Source organism: Pongo abelii, chromosome X, assembly GCF_028885655.2.
Source record: "Pongo abelii isolate AG06213 chromosome X, NHGRI_mPonAbe1-v2.0_pri, whole genome shotgun sequence".
NCBI classification, from domain to species: domain Eukaryota; kingdom Metazoa; phylum Chordata; class Mammalia; order Primates; family Hominidae; genus Pongo; species Pongo abelii.
The window spans coordinates 139,497,522-139,517,563 of record NC_072008.2 but is presented as its reverse complement, the minus strand read 5'-3'; positions in this window follow the sequence as shown (position 1 = coordinate 139,517,563).

The window sequence follows — 20,042 nt, the reverse complement described above, 5'->3', positions numbered from 1 at the left end:
AGAAAATCAGCCTCATTTCTTTATAGTCACACCTTGTTTGGAACCAAAAATAATATTATTCAGTTTGATCACCCACCTCATTCACTACACTTGCTGCCAAGTAGCTTTTAGCTGTTCCCAAAAATCAAATCTGCCTTCAAGAAACAAAGCCCCTTCCCTCCCTCACCCCAAGAAGATTCCAAAGAATGTGCTATGGGCTATGGAAGTTTCTCTTTTTTTCCAAAGAAAAGTTCCAGAAAATTTGAGGACACTGTCCCTGGTGCAATGATTCCCTTCTAAGGGGGCCTCTTGGAAAGTCACAGTACTAGTTTGGATGTAGAAGGTCTTCTAGGTTTGCCAAGGAACCAACCAAATAAGGTCATAGCTTTTTATTCACTTTTATATATTTAGAAATTAATGTATTGAGTTTGAAAGATTCACATTAAAAAAATAGAAAAATAAAGCATAGGGCTGGGCATGGTGGCTCATGCCTGTAATCCTAGCACTTTGGGAAGACAAGGCAAGCAGATCACTTGAGGTCAGGAGTTTGAGACCAGCCTGGCCAACATGGCAAAACCCGTCTCTACTAAAAATACAAACATTAGCCGGGCGTGGTAGCACGCGACTGTAATCCCAGCCTTTTGGGAGGCTGAGGCAGGCAGATCACTTGAGGCCAGGAGTTCTAGACGAGCCTGGGCAACATGGTGAAAACCCCATCTCTACTAAAACTACAAAAATTAGCTGGGCATGGAGGTGCACACCTGTAATCCCAGCTACTCAGGAGGCTGAGGCAGGAGAATCTCTTGAACCCAGAAAGTGGAGGTTGCAGTGAGCCAAGATCACACTACTGGACTCCAGCCTGGGCAACAGAGCGAGACTCCGTCTCAAAAAATAAACAAACAAACAAAGTCTAAGGGAGAAGAGTGCTTTAGGCAGAACAATATGACACAGGTCCATAGTGGGCCATGCACAAGGCAGATTACTGTTGGAATACTTGCCATGGTGAAGCACTGCAGGACCAGGTACCTTCCAGGTACCTCCCTGGTACCTCCCTGGGAGAGGGGAGAGGTAAAACGTGAGGATGCACACCATGGAGTATCATGCAGCAGTGAAAAGCAACAGACCGTATGTACCCCCAGCAGCATGGATGGATCTTAAAACCCTAGTATGGATAAAAAAGAAAAAAAGGCAAGAAACTCCATGGGCTATATAGCATCTCACCATTTGAATTAATTAAAATATTTGAACAGGCTGGGCGCTGTGGCTCACACCTGTAATCCCAGCACTTTGGGAGGCTGAAGCAGGTGGATCACCTGAGGTCAGGAGTTCGAGACCAGCCTGGCCAACATAGTGAAACCCTGTCTCTACTAAAAATACAAAAATTAGCCAGGCATGGTGCAGTCCCAGCTACTTGGAGTCCCAGCTACTTGGGAGGCTGAGGCGGGAGAGTCACTTGAACCCAGAAGGGGGAGGTTGCAGTGAGCTGAGATCGCACCACTGCACTCCAGCCTAGGCAACAGATTGAGACTGTCTCAAAAAAAAAAAGTATATATATATATATACAGGAGACAATACATATTTTACAAAAATACAGACATACTAAAAGGTATACATTTACAGCATTAGAATGGGTACCTTTGCAGGGAGGGAAATGCCAGTGAGCTTTGGGAATAAAATAGAATAAATGAATGAATGAAACAAAACAAGAGAAGGGCCTTATCTAGACCAACTATGGTGCCTACCATGAACTGAGCAGTAGCTTTCACTCAATCCTTTGCACCAGGGGTCACAAACAAAACCAAAAGCAAAGAAGAAAGGGAAAGGGGAAAGTCAGGGGTGGGAAGGGAGGAGAAGGCATAGGATTCCAGGAGAAACATCTTGTCTGCAGAGCCTGGTACATAGTAGGTGTTCAATAGATATTTGAGGGGATGAACGTTGAGGGAATGAACAAGCATTCAAAATGTTCTGCCTCAGGCCATTTGAAACTACTGGCTTAACAAATGTACCTTCAATTATGTGACATACTTGCCACCTAGTTATACACTGACCTTAGAGTTTGAGAGGTGATTCGACTTAGAATTCTAGAGCAAGCCATCACTCAACTGCAGCTTCAGTTTAGAATGACATATTTAAAAACTACTTTGGATATGATGTTACAGCTTTCTTTTTGGGTGAAAGTCCCCGGTTGTCAGCACCATTAGGCAATGGGATTGTTACATTTATTTTGCTTTGTTAGAGTCTTCAACTCACAAAGATACATTAGCAACCCCAACCCCCTCATTTTACATATGTAGAAATTGAGGCTCAGAGAGGTTAAGAGATGTGTTTAAGGTCACACAGCACAGTGAGTGCAAGTCAGGACTGAGCCAACCAGAGCCTTTTCAATCACATTGCACACACCTTGTCACTTGGAAGGAGCAGAATTAACAAATGGTTATATTGGTGAATGAGAGTAAAGGCTGTTTTCTGAAATCTGTGCCCATGCAGACGGAGTTAGTTATACTGATCTTCATTTTGATCCTAGTGGCAGTGAAAAAAAAAAATCCCTTATCTAACCAAACACATTGCCTTCAAAATTAATGTGTTCAAGCCAGGGCCTGCTTTGAGACGTTTAATGTTGCCTTTACAAATTAGAACCTGGGGTGCAGGAATTCCATCATCCTCACGAAGACTTCCTGTCACAACAGAGGCATTGTTCTCCCCACTCATACTGTTTGGTTTCATGCCTTTTCTGTAAGATGTTAGGTATTTATTTTGTTTTGTTGGTGCTTTTGTAATCAGTCTAGACATAGACCTACACTGAACCATCCAGGAGGCAGATAAAACTCCCACAGTGGAATTAGGTAACCCCTTCTGTGCTGTTCTCTCAGGGAAGGCTGAGAGGCTGCTCCTCCCCACCCAGCTCCCACACCTAAATGTTCATGAACATGACCACAGAATAGACTGAATTCACTAATTGAGGAGGTAGGAAATTTTCTGTCTCTGAAAATACTCCCCGTCCCACAATAATCTTTGGTACTTGGGATGAATTTGTTGCCCACATTTTTGTCTTAGCCAGGGCACTAAATGCTGCCTATTTTGAAATGAAAAGGAGCTTTTTGCATGGATCCTAGAGACTTCTTGCTTACAGGTTTCCACAATCAAGAACCTGTAGATTTTCCTTTACCCTGAACGAGCAAAGGCATAGCAAGAGAAAAAGTATGAGGAGAGAGCAGGGCATGGATTTCTTGGATTTAATTGCAGTGCACTTTCTGTGTTATCTTGATGCAAATTTTTTGTTTTTTTAGAGACAGTATCTCACTCTGTTGCCCTGGCTGGAGTGCAATGGTGCGATCACAACTCACTGCAGCTTTGACTTCCCAGGCTCAGGGATCCTCCCACCTCAGCCTCCCAAGCAGCTGGAACTATAGGCACATGCCGCCACACCTGGCTAATTTTTTATTTTTTGTAGAGATGGGGTCTCATTATGTTGCCCAGGCTGGTCTCAAACTCCTGGCCTCAAGCAATCCTCCTGCCTTGGCCTCCCAAAGTGCTGAAATTACAGGCCTGAGCTGCCATGCCCAGCCTGTTTTGAATTTGTTTACTATCACAGAATAAACAGAAGCATGACTTGTGTTTCACAATTACCATGGCTAATTACATTTACTTTTACCATTACAATACATTGCCAATAGTAACAATGTTTTGCCCTTCTGGAAAATCTGAAGAGGTGTATCCTGTCCTCAGAGCTTTCCAGACACCATCCATAACTGTGACAGGAGAAGCTTCTAGAGGATAGGGAATTCCAAATAAAAGTGTCTGCCTTAGGCTTGCAGTCAATGGGACCATTTAGCCTGGCATCTCCCACAGTGCTCAGCTCCACCTCTTGCACTTGGTCACACCACAGAAGATGTTTATGGAAGGAACGTCGAGTGTCCAAAGCCCTGGCAGATGGAGTAGAAACTACTCACCTTCTCTCAGACAACCAGGACCACAGACCTTCACATTTATACAGCAATGAGGCCACTAAGCACTGGCCAAATGTGAAATGTAATCGTATCCCTCAACTCTGACCTGCTTCAATTGCTACTGATGGAGCATTCATTAGTAACCTAGGGCTCATTTCACTAGAATGATATCATATTGTTTTCTGCCATGTTACCAACGAGAAAGCCTTATTCTTTCCCAATTTTCTAGAACTTGTTTATGGCTACAGTTGCAAAAACCCAACAGGGCAAAAATGTTGTCTAGGAACTACGGCAAAAACTGAGTTGTTTTCAAGTGGCCACATACTGTCTAAACTTCTGAATCAATTTCCTCCTTAACTTTCTATTTAGAGCAATCAAAGTCCTAAATCATCCAAGAAAGATTAGACGCTTTCCCAGTATGTGTTTTGTTTTTGTTCTTGTTGTTTGTTTGTTTGTTTGAGACAGGGTCTCACTCTGTCACCCAGGCTGGAGCACATGGCTCACTGCAGCCTCAACCTCCCACGCTTAAGTAAATCTCCCACCTCAGCCTCCTAAGTAGCTGGGACTACAGGCACATGCCACTACACCCACCTCCAGTATGTTTTTGTTCTGCGTATTTTACCATAGTTGAATTCTATGAAAATCAATAAGCAATGTATGTATATATAAAAAAGAAAACAGCATAGGCCAGGCACAGTGGCTCATGCCTGTAATCCCAGCACTTTGGGAGGCCAAGGTGGGAGGATCACTTGAGCCCCAAAGATCAAGGCTGCAGTGAGCTATGTTCATGCCACTGCACTCTAGCCTGGGTAAAAAAGCGAGATCTTGTTTCAAAAGAAAAAAAAAAAAAAAGAAAACAGTATATTTAGTTTGCCAAATCTGTTGGATTATAAAAAGTTTACCACATTACCATTATTTCAGTCCAGAAGCCTGTAGTTAGTGGTCGTCTTTCTAATATCATGAATATTTCAAACACAGCTTAGGGCTCCCAACAAATTAGAATCTATCCCAAACTGATTGCCACAAATTCTCCTTTTCAGGGGTAAGTTTACCATCTCCTTAGTTCTTTAAGTTGCTTTTAAACTTTGGGATTTTCTGTTGCATCAAAGGGTTAGTTCTAATGTTGATGGTCTCATTTCCTGTGATTTCAGACTCTCATTTAGGCCTATAGCAGTTAATAATATGAAATCTATGGTTCCCCAGCATGGCTCCCCTATGTGAGTTTTGGTAAAACTCTAGAAAACTGGGGAAGTTTTTGTCAACATTCTCTCCAGCATCGGGTCGGCCCCGGTATCACTAAGAACACTATCAATTACCTTAAGTCCTGTACTGCCTGCTCCAGGCTGGTTCTGCGGCTCACACGGGGAAATGAATAGGAGGGGTTTTTTTGTTTTGGTTTGGTTTTTGTGTATTTGTTTGTCTGTTTTTTTGAGACAGGGTCTCACTCTGTCGCCCAGGCTGGAGTGCAGTGGCATGATCTCGGCTCACAGCAACCTCTGCCTCCTGGGTTCAAGCGATTCTCATGCCTCAGCCTCCCGAGTAGCTGGGATTACAGGCACACGCCACCATGCCCAGCTAATTTTTTTTGTATTTTTAGTAGAGACGTGGTTTTGCCATGTTGGCCAGGCTGGTCTCAAACTCCTGGCATCAAATTATCCGCCCACCTCAGCCTCCCAAAGTGCTGGGATTACAGGCATGAGCCACTGTGACTGGCTAATTTTTCTATTTTTAGTAGAGACAGGGTTTCCCATGTTGGCCAGGCTGGTCTCGAACTCCTGACCTCAAGCAATCCACCTGCCTTGGCCCCTAAAGTGCTGGGATTACAGGTGTGAGCCAGCGCGCCTGGCCTTTTTCTTTAGACAGGGTCTCACTCTGTCACCCAGGCTGGAGTGCAGTGGTGCAATCTCAGCCTCAACCTCCTGAGCTCAAGCAATCCTCCCACCTCAGCTTCTTGAGTAGCTGGGGCTACAGGCGTGCACCACCACACCCAGATTTTTTTTTTTTTTTTTTTTTTTTTTTTTTTTTTTGTGGAGATGGGATCTCCCTATGTTACCCATGCTGGTCTTAAACTCCTGGCCTCAAGCAATCCACACTTTTTGGCCTCCCAGAATGCTGGGATTACAGGTATGAGGTACCTTGCCCAGGCCAGAAACTTGCTATTAATCTGTCTTGCCTCATCTACTGATTATTAATAATTTCTCTTGAAATGGCATTTTTAAAGCCTCACCAGTGGTCTGATTTTGCCTAACAGTGCAGTGGGACTCCAGCCCCCTATCTTTTGTATTTTGGGGCTTAAGGGTCTATCTCAGATATCTTCCAACATCTCTCTTATTGGTCATTGTTGCTTCATCCCTTAGCTAGGGCAGGAGGTAAGGCCCCATGGGATGGCCATCCATTACAGGTCATCCCCAGGAGATATTGAAATCCCACTGAAGTCACCACTCAACTGTTAGGCAGAATCTAGGTTTGCAAGAGTGTGCTCATAGCAAAGCCATCAATGATTTAGAGATGAGTATTGGTTACAGCTCAGTGGGACACTGGGAGCAGAACGAGTGTCTAACAGGAGATCAGGTTCTATATAGCCACACTATGAGGAAGGCTTAGGCCTCCCAAGAGTTGACTAGAACAGCTGAAGCCTGTGCTATGAGCCGGCCACAGACCTAAGGAAAAAGGTCTTCATGTTCTCCAAGAGCTTGCCAGGCCCATCCGCTCAATTAATCCTGACAAGAGCTTCAGTTACAGAATGACTTTCTCCAGCAGTGAGGCAGGAAGCCTGCCCGCTCACGTACCCACATCCAACACCCGCTCCCAGTAGGAGCCTGCTGCTTACATAGAGAAGCTTTGCAGTGATTCCTTTCTCCTTGCGCCTGGGCTTGGCTGTGTTGATCCACGACTCCCCCGCCTAGTCTGTGAGCCACAGGCCTTGCTCCTGTTGTTTGAGAAAATACCTTCCAGCCTGGGGTGTGCTCTGAAGCACAGTGAGTCACAGGCCTTCTCATACGATCTGGCCTGGATGCTTCCAGAAGTTCATATTCCCAGGTGAGATGGAAGCCAGCAAGCACATGGGGCTCAGTTTTCTGAGATTCCCATTTGGCTTTTGGCCTTAAGTCCTGAATTGCAAGTCACAGCAGCTGAATCCAACTTCCTCAGTTGCTGAGTGTCTCAGAGGTGCCATCCGTAATGTTCCTGTGAGTCCACATGAAACTGTAGGCTTCAGAGAAGGCAGCCAGCCAGGACTGGTTTCAAGTGCCTTCCACATTCTTCCTCTTGAAGAGTTCTCCGGAAGCTGCAGCGCTTAGTGCTTCTTATCCAAAAATCTTCTGGCATTTTTTATTTGTAATAATTCCAAACCCACTCAACATTCTAATAACAACTGAGATTGGGGAGAGAGAGTGGGGGGAAAGGATTGATTACACGAAAAAGGGCATACTCACTCCTAGGTGCTGATTTTCAAGGGGAAGTGAATTTGATGGCCCTTGTTTGAGCTCTCAGGGAGTGTTGATTTCTTGCCTAAAACCTCCACAGTTTTTCTTTTCTCTTCTTTTCTTTTCTTTTTTCTTTTTTTTGAGACACGGTCTCACTCTGTCGCCCAGGCTGCAGTGCAGCAGCACGATCATGGCTCACTGCAGCCTTGACTACCTAGGCTCATGTGATCCTCCCACCTTAGCCTCCCAAGTAGCTGGAACTATAGGTGTGTGCCACCATGCCCAGCTAATTTTTTGTATTTTTTTGTAGACACAGGGGTCTCGCCATGTTGCCCAGGGTGGACTCAAGTGATCCACCCGCCTTGGACTCCCTAACTGCTGATATTACAGGTGTGAGCCACCACACCTGGCTGCTTTTCTATTGTTAATCTGGGTGGCTGATTTGGATGATGGAGGTGTAGGATTTAGGGTTGCCAGGGGCAGGGTAGGATGGTGCCTGAGGTCCAGTTCCAGTGCTGTGTTCCAGCAGGAGACTGGGAAGGGCCTGGCAGCAGCTAAGCTTATGCCTTCCAAACAAGGGCACTGCAGAGCTCCCTACTGCAGCCAGCACAAGGCCCAGAGGTGGGTTTCCACATTCTCCACATGTCCTACTCTCTGTGCTGCAACCAGGAAGAGACAGAAATCACCCAGGGGCAGAGCAGGCAGGCAGACCCTTGAGGTCAACTAGCCTATCCCCTCAGCCAGCAGATGATGCAAGTAAGGCCCCAAGGTAAATGAGGGACATTGGGATGGTTCTAGAGCCTGGTGCCTCCTGCTCCCAACCCAAGGCTCTCTTGGTTTCCAGCTCCTGAGTGGGATGAGAAATAAGACAGCATCTGCCAGGCCAGAATCTAGAACTTTCTCCATCTCAGAGTCCCTGGGTTCTTATCGCTAACTTCTGTCACCAGTGTTTGCAACAATAATCAGACCAATAATACCAGGTAGAATCTAAATTGCGTGGGCACCAGGTGCTAGAGCAGTTGCTGGTGAGCCTGTTAGAATAGGCATTTCCTATGAGTCCTACAAGACATGAATTTTCCTTACAGAAACACATGGAGAGTTACTTCAAGGGCGATGTAGAAGAAAAAACACATTTGCACAAGGGCCATGGTCATTTCCTTCTGCAGTAACTTACACAGAGGCCTCTCCCCCAGGAGCTGAGCAATGCAATTATCCAGAGATCTGCCTCTCACAAATCTGCTCAGCCCTTCATTATAGGGAGGCAGAATTCAGCCACCGATTCCAGAAACCATTTTCCAAGAATAACAGCATATCTGGCCTAATATATTATTCTTTTCCCTTTTCCTACTTATGTTACTTGCTGGTAACATAAGGAGGCTGGGCATTGCCTTTTATCCATACCTATTACTTAGGCCTGGCCAAGCCCCTTCTCTGGAAGTCTCAGCTCTAGGAGAAGTTCACACACTTAGTTCTTAGAACTGGGGAGAAAGGTTGACAATGGCAGGGAAGTATGAATGAGGAGAAACTCACACGCTCCCTACAGTAGGAATGCAAACTGTAACTCCAGCAATACCAAGGGGTGGGATCACAAAGGCTTGGTCTAACCTGGGCCTCAGTATACCTTCTCCGAAGACCCTGGTGGCTCCTCCAGTATAGAGAACCATGCCTGAGAGATTATAGGGAGAAATCTTGTGATTATTTCACTCAAGTATATATTGACAAGGTGGGCGGATCACCTGAGGTCAGGAGTCTGACACCAGTCTGGCCAACATGGTAAAACCCTGTCTCCACTAAAAATTAAAAAAAAAAAAATTAGCTGAGCATGCTGGTGCATGCCTGTAATCCCAGCTACTTGGGAGGCTGAGGCAGGAGAATCACTTGAACCCGGGAGGCAGAGGTTGCAGTGAGCTGAGATTGTGTCACTCCATACCAGCTTGGGCGACAGAGCGAGACTCTGTCTCAAAAAAAAAAAAAAAAGTATACATTGAGTTTTTATCTTTATGGACCTCTTTCCATGTTTTTTTTTTTTTTAGTTGATACCAAATGATTAGATATTGTATATAGCACTGAAATTTTGCAAGGAAATCTCTTCCTTAGTCAAAATCTCCATTTTAATTTCCTCCAAACCAGTTCTTAAAGTTTTTTTTTTTTTTTTGGTTGCGAGATAGAGACTTCTTTGAGAATCAGATGAAAGCTTAGGTCTCTCTAGAAAAAAATGCACACATACACTGTGGTCAGCAGCCTCTATGATGGCTTGCAATGGTCCCTTGGCATTCACATCCTCGTGTAATCCCTTCCCCTTAAATGTAAACTGGACCTAGTGACTTGTTTCTAATGAATGGGATGCAGCAAAAGCAATGAGATTGGTTTACAAAAGACTCTGGCTTCCTTATGTGTGTCCCACAATTTAAAAAAAAAAAAAGACCGGCTGGGCACAATGGCTCATACCTGTAATTCCAGGACTTTGGAAGGCCAAGGTGGGTGGGGTGGATTTATTGAGCCCAGGAGTTTGAGACCAGCCTGGGCAACATGGTGAAACCCCATCTCTACAAAAAATTTAAAAAATTAGCTGGGCATGGTGGCATGCATCTGTAGTCCCAGCTACTTGGGAGGCTGAAGCAGGAGAATGGCTTGAACCCAGGAGACAGAGGTTGCAATGAGCCGAGACCGTGCCACTGCACTCCAGCCTGGGCAACAGAGGGAGACTCCATCTCAAATAAAAAAAAAAATAAATAAATAAATAAATAAAAATAAAATAAAAGACTGGCTTCCATTTTGCTCACTCTCCCTGCTCTCTTGCTCACTCACTGTTGAGTGTAGTTTAGCTGCCATGTTGTGTGCTGCACTGTGGAGAAGCCCACATAGCAAAAAAAGAATGTCTCTGTCTATTAGCTAGCAAGAAACTGAAACTTGTCAATAGCCATGTGAGTGAGTGTAAAGGCAGAACTACCTTCAATCAAGACCTGAGATAAATGCAGCCCTAGCCAACACTTGATTGCAACCAGTGAGACACCCTGATCTGAGGTACCTGTTAAGTGACACCCACATTCCTGACCCACAGATTCATGTGATAATAAATATTTTTAAGCTGCTACATTTTGGTGTAATTTGTTACACAGTAATAGATAACTTACACACATACACACACACACACAAATATTTTGCCAAATGTTCAGTGGATTCCAAACATCCTAAATCTTACACCATTACCCTTCTAGGTTGACTCCAAGTTAAGAATCCCTAGACCAGTGATGACCAACAGAAATATAATATAAACCACATAGATATTTTGAGTGTTCTAGTAGCCACTTAAAAAAAAAAAAGTGCCAGGTTCACTCCTGTAATTCCAACATTTGGGAGACCAAAGCAAGAGGATCACTTGAGTCCAGGAGTTCAAGACCAGTTTGGGCAACATATTGAAACCCTCTTTCTACAAAAAAAAGAAAAAAAAATTAGCCGGCATTATGGCACATGCCTGTGAGTCTCAGCTACTCAGGAGGCTGAGGTGGAAGGATCACTTGAGCCCAGAAGGTTGAGGCTGCAGTGAGCTATGATCATGCCACTGTACTCCATCCAGTCTGGGCAACAGAGCAAGACCTTGTCTCAAAAAAAAAAAGTAAAAGTAAAAGTAAAAAGAAATAGGTAAAATAATTTGTAAATATATTTTATTTAAACCAGTATATCTAAAATATTATCATTTCAACATATGGTTAAAATTATTGAGATATTTTCCATTTATATTTTTGTGTCAAATCTTTGAAATCTGGTGTGTCTTTTTTTTTATTTTTTATTTTTTTTGAGATGGAGTTTCGCTCTTGTTGCCCAGGCTGGAGTGCAATGGCATGATCTTGGCTCACTGCAACCTCCACCTCCCAGGTTCAAATGATTCTCCTGCCTCAGCCTCCTGAGTAGCTGGAATTACAGGCATGTGCTACCATGCCCAGATAATTTTATATTTTTAATAGAGACGGGGTTTCTCCATGTTGGTCAGGCTGGTCTCGAACTCCCAACCTCAGGTGATCTGCCCACCTTGGCCTCCCAAAGTGCTGGGATTACAGGTGTGAGCCACTGTGCCCGGCCTGAAATCAGGTGCGTCTTTCAATGCATAATCTCAGTTTGGACTAGCCACATTTCAAGTGCTCAGTGGTCACATATGGCCAGTGGCCTCTGTACTGAACAATGCAATCTAGGAGTAATGTGAAATTAAAGTAATGGACAAATAATTGGCTTATCTGGCTATTATAGCACCTGCCACCTTAGATAGCTGGCATTGATGGGGAAGTTAGCAGAGCCTGCTGCTTTTCAAAAAGCCTGAAGAGGTAAAGATGGTAATGCTCTCCAAATTTATCTGCAGATTCAACACAATTTCTATCAAAATCCCAGCTGGTTTCCTTTGCAGAAATTGACAAGCTGATCCTAAAATTCATATGGTAATGCAAAGGACATATAATAGCTCAAACAATATTGAAAGAAGAACAAAGTTGGAGGAATCGCATCTTCCCATTTCAAAACTTAACTACAAAGCAAGAGTAATCAAAATCAAGATAGCATGGTATTGGCATTGCATTGACATGTAGATCAATCAAACAGAACTGAGAGTCCAGAAATGAACCCCTGCTCCTTGAGTCAGTTGATTTTTTTGTACAAGAGAGTCAAGATCATTCAATGAGGAAAGAATAGTCCCTTCAACAAATGATGCTGACACATCTGTATATCTACATGCAAAAGAAGAAAATTGTACCCCTACCTCACACCATACACAAAAGTTAACTCAAAATTGGTCAAAGACTTAAATGTGAGAGCTAAAACTATAACATTCTTAGAAAAAAACATAAGGGTGAATTTTTATGACATTGGATTTGGCAACGGGTACTTAGATATAACACCAAAAGCACAAGCAATTATAACAAAAATATAGATAAATTAGACATCACCAAAATTAAAGAGTTTGTGCTTCAAAGAATACCAGAAGAAAATGAAAAGATAAATCACAGATGCAAAAATATATTTTAAAATAATATGTCTGATAAGAAACATGTATCTGGAATACATAAATAATTCTTACAATGTGATAATGAAAAGAAATAAGCCAACTATAATGGGCGAAGGATCTGAATAGTCATTTACCAAAGAATGAATATATATACATATATTCATTGCATATATATTCACATATATATATATATATATATGCACACACAAACACACACACATACACATATACCCAATAAGCACATAAAAAGATGCTCAACACCACCATTAGCCATTAGGGAAACACAAATCAAAATCACAATAAGATACCTCTTCACCCTCACTCAAATTGCTATAATAAAAATATTGGAAAATATATGATCATGAGGGTGTAAAGAAATTGGAACTCTCCTACATTGCTGCTGGGAATCTAAAATTGTGCAGCTGCTTTGGAAAACAGTCTGGCTGTTCTCAAAATGTTAAACATAGAGATATCATTTGACCCAACAATTCAACTCCTAGGTATATACTCAAAAAAACTGAAAGCAGGGACTTGACCAGATACTTGTCCATCAGTGTTCATTGCAGCATTATTCACAATAGCTGAAAGGCAGAAACAATCCAAGTGTCCATCAACAGATAAATAAACAAAATATAGTATATCCATACAATGAAATATTATTTAGCCATAAACAGGAAGTTTAGATACATGCTACAACATTGGTGGACATTGAAAACACTATGCTAAGTGAAAGAGAAGATTTTTGAATGTTCACAACACAAAGAAATAATAAATGTTTGAGATGATGGATGTGCTAATTACCCTGATTTGCTAATTACACATTGTATACACACATCGAAACATCACTCTGTATCCCATTAAATATGTACAATTATTACATATCAACTAAAAATAAGAGGGGAAAAACTCAATAATTAAAAAACGCATTTTGCAAATTAAAGAAGCCAAACGTGAAAGGTCAAATATTTTATGATTCCACTTTTATGAAATATCTAGAGTAGGCAAATTCATAGAGACAGAAAGTGGATTAGAGGTTACCAGGGGCTCCAGGGAGGGAAGAACAGGGAGTTATTCCTAAATGAGTTATAGAGTTTCTATTTCAGATGATGAAATAGTTTTGGAAACAGATAGTGGTGATGGTTGCACAACACTGTGTAATTAATGACACTAAATTTTGCATTTAGAAAGTGGTTAAAATGGCAAGTTTTATATGTATTTTCATACAATGTTTTTAAAATTAATAATGGAATATGCCCCCAAACCACTGAATTGTACACTTTCAATGGGTGAATTGTATGATATGTGAACTATATCTAAGTAAAGCAGTTTAACAAAACCAAGTAAATACCTAAAAAAAGAAAAAAAAATCTTGTACATGAATGTCCATTAAATTATACAAAAGAGCCAAAAAGTGCACTCCAGCCTGGGCAACAGAGTGAGACTCCATCTCAAAACAAAAACAAAAACAAAACAAAACAAAACTATTCGGCCCAAACAAAACATCTGCATGATTATTCCACCTGAGGAACCACCAGTCTGCAAATCTGAACTAGGTGTTGTCTGATGTTCATTCTGTCTTTCACATTCCCTGAACCTCCATACTACAGACCTGACCCTGTCTGCCTCAGTGACTACAGGGTTCAAACTGATGTTCTGGGAGCCCTCTGCATTGTCCTTATGGGAAAGCAGAACACAGAGGGCAGCTTCTGTAGGCCTGGGCTCCTAATCTGCAAAGGCAACTTCTAAATGTGGGACGCAGTTTTCCTTCCCAAAGTGGGCGTTACTTTTCCTCCTGTTCTGCCCGGGCAAATTGGGTGGTTGGGTAAATATGTGGATGAGCTGCCAGCCACCACACGTATGGCAAGTGGCGTCGGTAACTTCAAGTTTTCAAAATAAGAGAAAGGCCTTGGTTCAATCTCTTACCAAGCCCCACCCAACACAGTAAGATGGCATTCTGAAATAACTCCTCTTCTTCATTTATCCAGAAACAAGGCCAGAGCCAAGAATGTGTAAAAGCAGCTCTCTGAATTGTTAAGTTTGCATCTTGAATGTTATCATGAGTTTTGCAGTTTAGCCAAGGAATAGGTGCTATCTTGTCTGTCTGGTGATTTGGAAATGATAACAGATTAAATGTGATATTGATGTTTGGCTTTTGAAAACATACATTCATGGCTATAAGGGAGCCAAAATTAAATAAAAAAATATTTTGCAAAACAATTCCCCGGTGCACTATAGTGGTCACCGTACGCACTATAAAGTAAAAAAAAAAAAAAAAAAGTAAAAGTGTTTCCACAGAATGTTTGATACTGATCCCATCATTTTTGCTACAAAGAGAGAAATCTTTTGGTAAAAACTACAGAGTTGGCAGTCCCAGGAAATCCTAAATTTTCATGCCCAAAGTCTTGCCTCTCTCACTGCAATGGACTGACCTTGGGGAAGCTGAGTTAGAGACATGGGCTTGCTTGGGAACAGGGGCTGTGGGTGTGAGTATTAGAAGGAATGGGCAGTGGGAATACGTAGGGAGCAGAAAGGAACCCTTGATCAGGTCTCTCAGTGGCATGACAGGAGGCGTACTATGCTGTAATACGTCCCACTCCAAAAGATATCCACCTCCTAATCCCCAGAACCTGTGACTATCATCTTATATTGAACTAGGAACTTTGCAGAGGTGATTAAATTAAGGCTCTTGCAATGAAAAGATTATCCTGTATGATCTGGGTAGACCCTCAATGCAATTACAAGTGTCCCTATAAAAGGAAGATTTGACACAGACAGAAGAGAAGGCAATGTGACCATAGAGGCAGACATTAGAGTGACATGGCCACAAGTCAAGGCATGCTGGCAACCTCCAGAGCTGGAAGAGGCAAGGAAGGGATGTGTACCTAGAGCTTCCAGAGGGAGGGCAGCCCTCCCAACACACTGATTTTGGATCAGTAATACTGATTTTGGATTTCTGGCCTCCAGCACTATAAGACAATAAATTCCAGTGGTTTTAAAGCCACCAAATTTGTAGTAATTTGTTATAGCAGCCACAGGAAACTAATACAAGAGGGATGCTCCTCAACTTCAGGCAAGGCCCCTCCTTAGAGGAGGACTTCACCTGGCTCCTAAGGTAAAGTCTATTTCCTTTGTGACATACCAAAGAGGGGAGACCAATAGGGCCAACACAGGCTTTGCTTCCCTGGATGAGACTTTGGGGCCCGGGAATCCTGGGGAGTCCCAGAGACAAAAGGGGATTACTTAATCTCAAGTCACAGAAATTCCAAACTTACAGAGGACACCAAGGTGATGAAATGCTTTGTGATAGGATTGAGACTTCCCAGCAGACTCATTGGCAAGTGTGGATGGCGTGAGACTTGGGCCCTGATGCTTTCAAAATCTTCCTGGCAGGTGGTTCAGAAAATGTTAGCCTGAAAGTATTTTTCATAAACTTATTTATTAACTACAAACTCTCCCTCTTGGCCTTGGGTGCATCTTACTATCACCTGGGGAGCTTTTAAAATTCCCCATAAGAAAGCTGCAACCAAGACCAATTAGGTCTGGGGATGGGATTCAGGTATCAGTTTGTTGTTGTTGTTGTTGTTGCTGTTGTTGTTGTTGTTGTTGTTGTTGTTTTGGGACAGAGTCTCGTCCTGTTGCCCAGGCTGGAGTGCAGTGGCATCATCTCGACTCACTGCAATCTCAGCCTCCCAGGTTCCAGCAATTCTCCCGCCTCAGCCTCTCAAGTAGCTGGGATTACAGGTGCCCACAACGACGCCTGGCTAATTTTTGTATTTTTAGTAGAGACTGGGTTTCACCATGTTGGCCAGGCTGGCCTCAAACTCCTGACCTCAAGGGATGTGCCCACCTCAGCCTGCCAAAGTGCTGGGATTATAGGCATGAGCCACTGCACCTGGCCAAGTATCAGTATTTTTTAAAGCTCTCTGCCTAGATGATTGTAGTGTGCAGCCAAGGTGGAGGACTGCTGTGTAAGTTGTAGCACTCAGTCTGTTCCACCCCCTCATAGAATGCAACCCTGGGAGGTTGGGATGGAGGAAGACAAAGGATAAGGATCCTTCAAAATCTCACTTCCAACCCAGTCCCTGACTCTAGCTGGAAAGAGGGAAGATGAGACAAAAAGTAAGTGTGTGCAACAAGAAGCTCTTCTGAGACCCCTCTGAAGACCCCTAGATGAGGATCCAGGAGGACCTGCATATTTGACAGTGTCACTGTCTGGCAGACACTCCAGGACCACCTATTGACAGGCTCACTGGTCCCCTTGGATTAGAAGCAATCATGGGGTCCTGGGACTACTTGATTTAAGGCAGCACAGGCCCTAGATCAGACAGGGGCATCCCTGGCCTCAGTTATCCTGATAGAAAACTGTTGTAGGATGTCACCGGGGCAATGACTGACCTACTCCAGCAGAAAAGATGACAAATCTTTTCTGGAATGACAGAATCCATCCATCCTTTCTGGATGACAAATCCTCCTTCCTCCTCCCTTTCCAGAGTTTTCTTCCTAGAATAACTGTGTTGACTATATAGAAATCTGACTAGTCACCACCATTTCCATAACGATCCATCATTTATTCTTGGTTAGCATGCCCCGTAGAAACAAATATGCAAACTGTTACATGAGTCCGATGGACTCTGTTGTGAAATTCTATTTCAACACGAAACTCTATTTAGCAGTCTTCATAGCTGTTCACACTCCTACTACTGTCATAGGCCCAGTGATCTTCAAACATGAGAGGCGAAAGTGCTTCCTGGCTCTTGGCTCTCTTGAGTAATGGAGGCTGTCCTATAAGTAACTGACACTCAGGGCAGAGTTCTAAGTCCTAGACATTGGTAACCTTGAAAAGTACCAGTCAGGCCTCAGAGGGGAGGAAAATGAGCCTTCAAGCAGACCTATTTGAATAAAACATGACCAAATTTGCACCTTCCTTGTGTGTTTTTACAGCTACCCAATTCACAGTACCAATGGTGCTAGTTTACCCTGGAAATTATAACTGCAACAGAGCAGCTGGGAGCCAATATAATAAAAAGGTGGATTTGAGTTTTCTGTGGCCAGCCAAGAATAACAGAACTGAAGCAGTCCTGCCAGAGAAAGGGGGCTCAGCTGGGAACGTGTGGGAAAATGACTCTGTCCCTCTCCAGCCCAACTTGGGAGACGAGAAAGCGCTAAGAAAAAAAAGAGTTTCGAGATTCTCGCAGGGAGCTCAATGTTGGGCAATGGATCAATAGGGTGGCTCTGAAGTCATTATCCAACAGAGAACATCGGGACGTTAATAATCAAGAGAAGTAATAGGATCTGGCCTGGTTCCGTCCAACTCCTGCCGATATTGGCAGGTGGGGCCACCTTACGCCAGTGCTGTGTCCCGGACGACATGGACTGGAGGTGGAGGGGGAACCAAGGAGGGTGGGGGCGGGCACCAGGCAAGAAAGCAGAGCCTAAGAAGTCTCAGATTTTTTTGGTTACAACTTAATGGCATTCCCCTCAGCTGAGGTAACAGGGTTCCTGTTAGAAGCAGATGAACAGCTCCTGCCATGTTTATACAGCTAGTGATTTTGTTGTCTAAGAAAGTTTCTGTTAATCAAATAGAGTATATTTTGTTCAGAGTTAGATCCTCTTGAAAATAAACATCTGATCTTATTTCACTCGAAATCCACTGTTGCCATCTATGGGGAATCTATTGGTGTTTTTCTTTCTTTAAATGCCACATCATATAGATTTTCTTTGGTGATTTTTGTCCCTCCGAAAAGCACTTCATTAAAAAAAAATCCAAACCACAGTCCCAAACTTATCACACTGAAAATTGTGGCCCTTTGTGTCTTTGCTGGCAGCTGGTGGAGTTCACTGAAGCTTCAGATACACATTATGTTTGGTCACCATTATTTCTCCCCCTGAAACTTGAGGTTTGGGGAGCCTGTAATACCACATGCTTTCTTTAAAATTCAAGGGTGTGTATAGGAACAATAAATCTTTCCTCATGGACATAACCAATTTTAACTGATTTTTCTGTATTCAGGCAGGAAAAATCAGTTAAGAGTTCCCAGAACCTAAATAAATAGAGAGAAATTGAGTTCATACGTGCACTTTTAAAATGTTTCAAACGTTTTGACTATTATGGAAATACCCCTGATACATTTCAAAATAACACTGATGGGGAAGAATACAATCTGAATATGTTTGTTCTTTAACTAACAGCCCAAATGCTACTCCGGAGAAACATTATAATGAAGTTAATTAAGAATTAATGACGTTTACTAATTAGTAATTAATACAGTTCTCACAGTGTGACACCTGACATTTAGTTCCATGACTTTTTTCTGGTTCCAAATGTTTTTTAATTATAAAAAGATCACCCATCCCATAAATTATGCTCCTGTGTCTTTTGAATAGATATTACTGATCTGTGGGCAATTTTTTTCCCACTCTGTGACTCATAGCAAAGATGGCTTTTCTTATCCCTTTGATGTTTCAGATACATTTACATTCAAATAAATCCACAAAATACCAGGAACGGCTACAGGAAGAGATACTTCTCTGGAAATGTATTTCAGATGGCGATGTTTTAGAAAACGCTAATATACAAATCAATCCAGTTGGAGAAGGAGCTTCATTCAGCCTCATCTCCAGTCTTAGACATAAACATGGAGGCAACAAAATGCCTGGCCCCACTGAAGCTATCCGAGTTCTAATACACAACAAATGAGTTTCACACCAAGGGAAAGGTCATTTCTTTAATCCATGTCTTCTGGGAATGTACACAAATGTCATTCTTCCCAACCTACGTAATTAAACAGTTTAACTGGTGTGGCCATTCACTGTTTATTTTCCCATTGGGTAATGGCAGGACGTTAGCAGCAGATGACAAGGAGGAAATATAGGCAGTTGCAAATGTGTTGATGATCTCTCTCTCCCTGCCTCTCTCTTTCTCTCTCTCTACCATTTCCCTGCTAGAGAGGCCATTGGATTTAGTTCTATGACAACCTCCTTCCTCACAAAGTCAGGAAAGCAGCAGGCAGGCAGGCAGGCAGGCAGGGGGCATTATTTTGAGCTCAGCAGGGAGGTGTGGCACATAGTAGGATGAAAGGAGAAAGCACAGGATTGGATGTCAGATACATCAGGGTTATAGTCCTGGCTTCCACATCATGTGACCTTGGACAAAGTTCCACACTTTTCTGAAGTTCAACTTCTGCATCTCTAAAATGGGGATAATACTACCGAATTCATTGGATTATTGTGGGATTAAATGAAATAACACACATGAAGCATGCTTAGAACAGTCCTCGCAGAAAGTAACTGCTCAATAAATGAGAACTCTGTTTCCATCTGTATACAAAGGAAGACTCTGGTGGTTATGTTTAGAGGAGGGGAGGGCTATAATTGGAATGCGGGATGTGGAAGGACTTCTGGGGTGGCTGGTAAAGTTTTACCTCATGTCCTGGGTGGTAGTTAAAAGGGTATTTGTCTTGTAGTAACTCACCGAGCCATATGTTTTTAAATTTTATGTGGTTTTTTGGATCTCTGTTTTATTTTTTAATAAAAATATTACCATGAATAAAGAAAATGAAACAAGTATTTGTTCTAGGAAGAAAGGAAAGAAAGAAGAAAAGAGAGAAGGAAGGGAGGAAGGAAAAGAAGGAAGGAAGGAGGGAAGGGAGAATGGAGGGAGAAAAGGAGGGAGGAAGGGAGGGAGGGAGGTACAGAAGG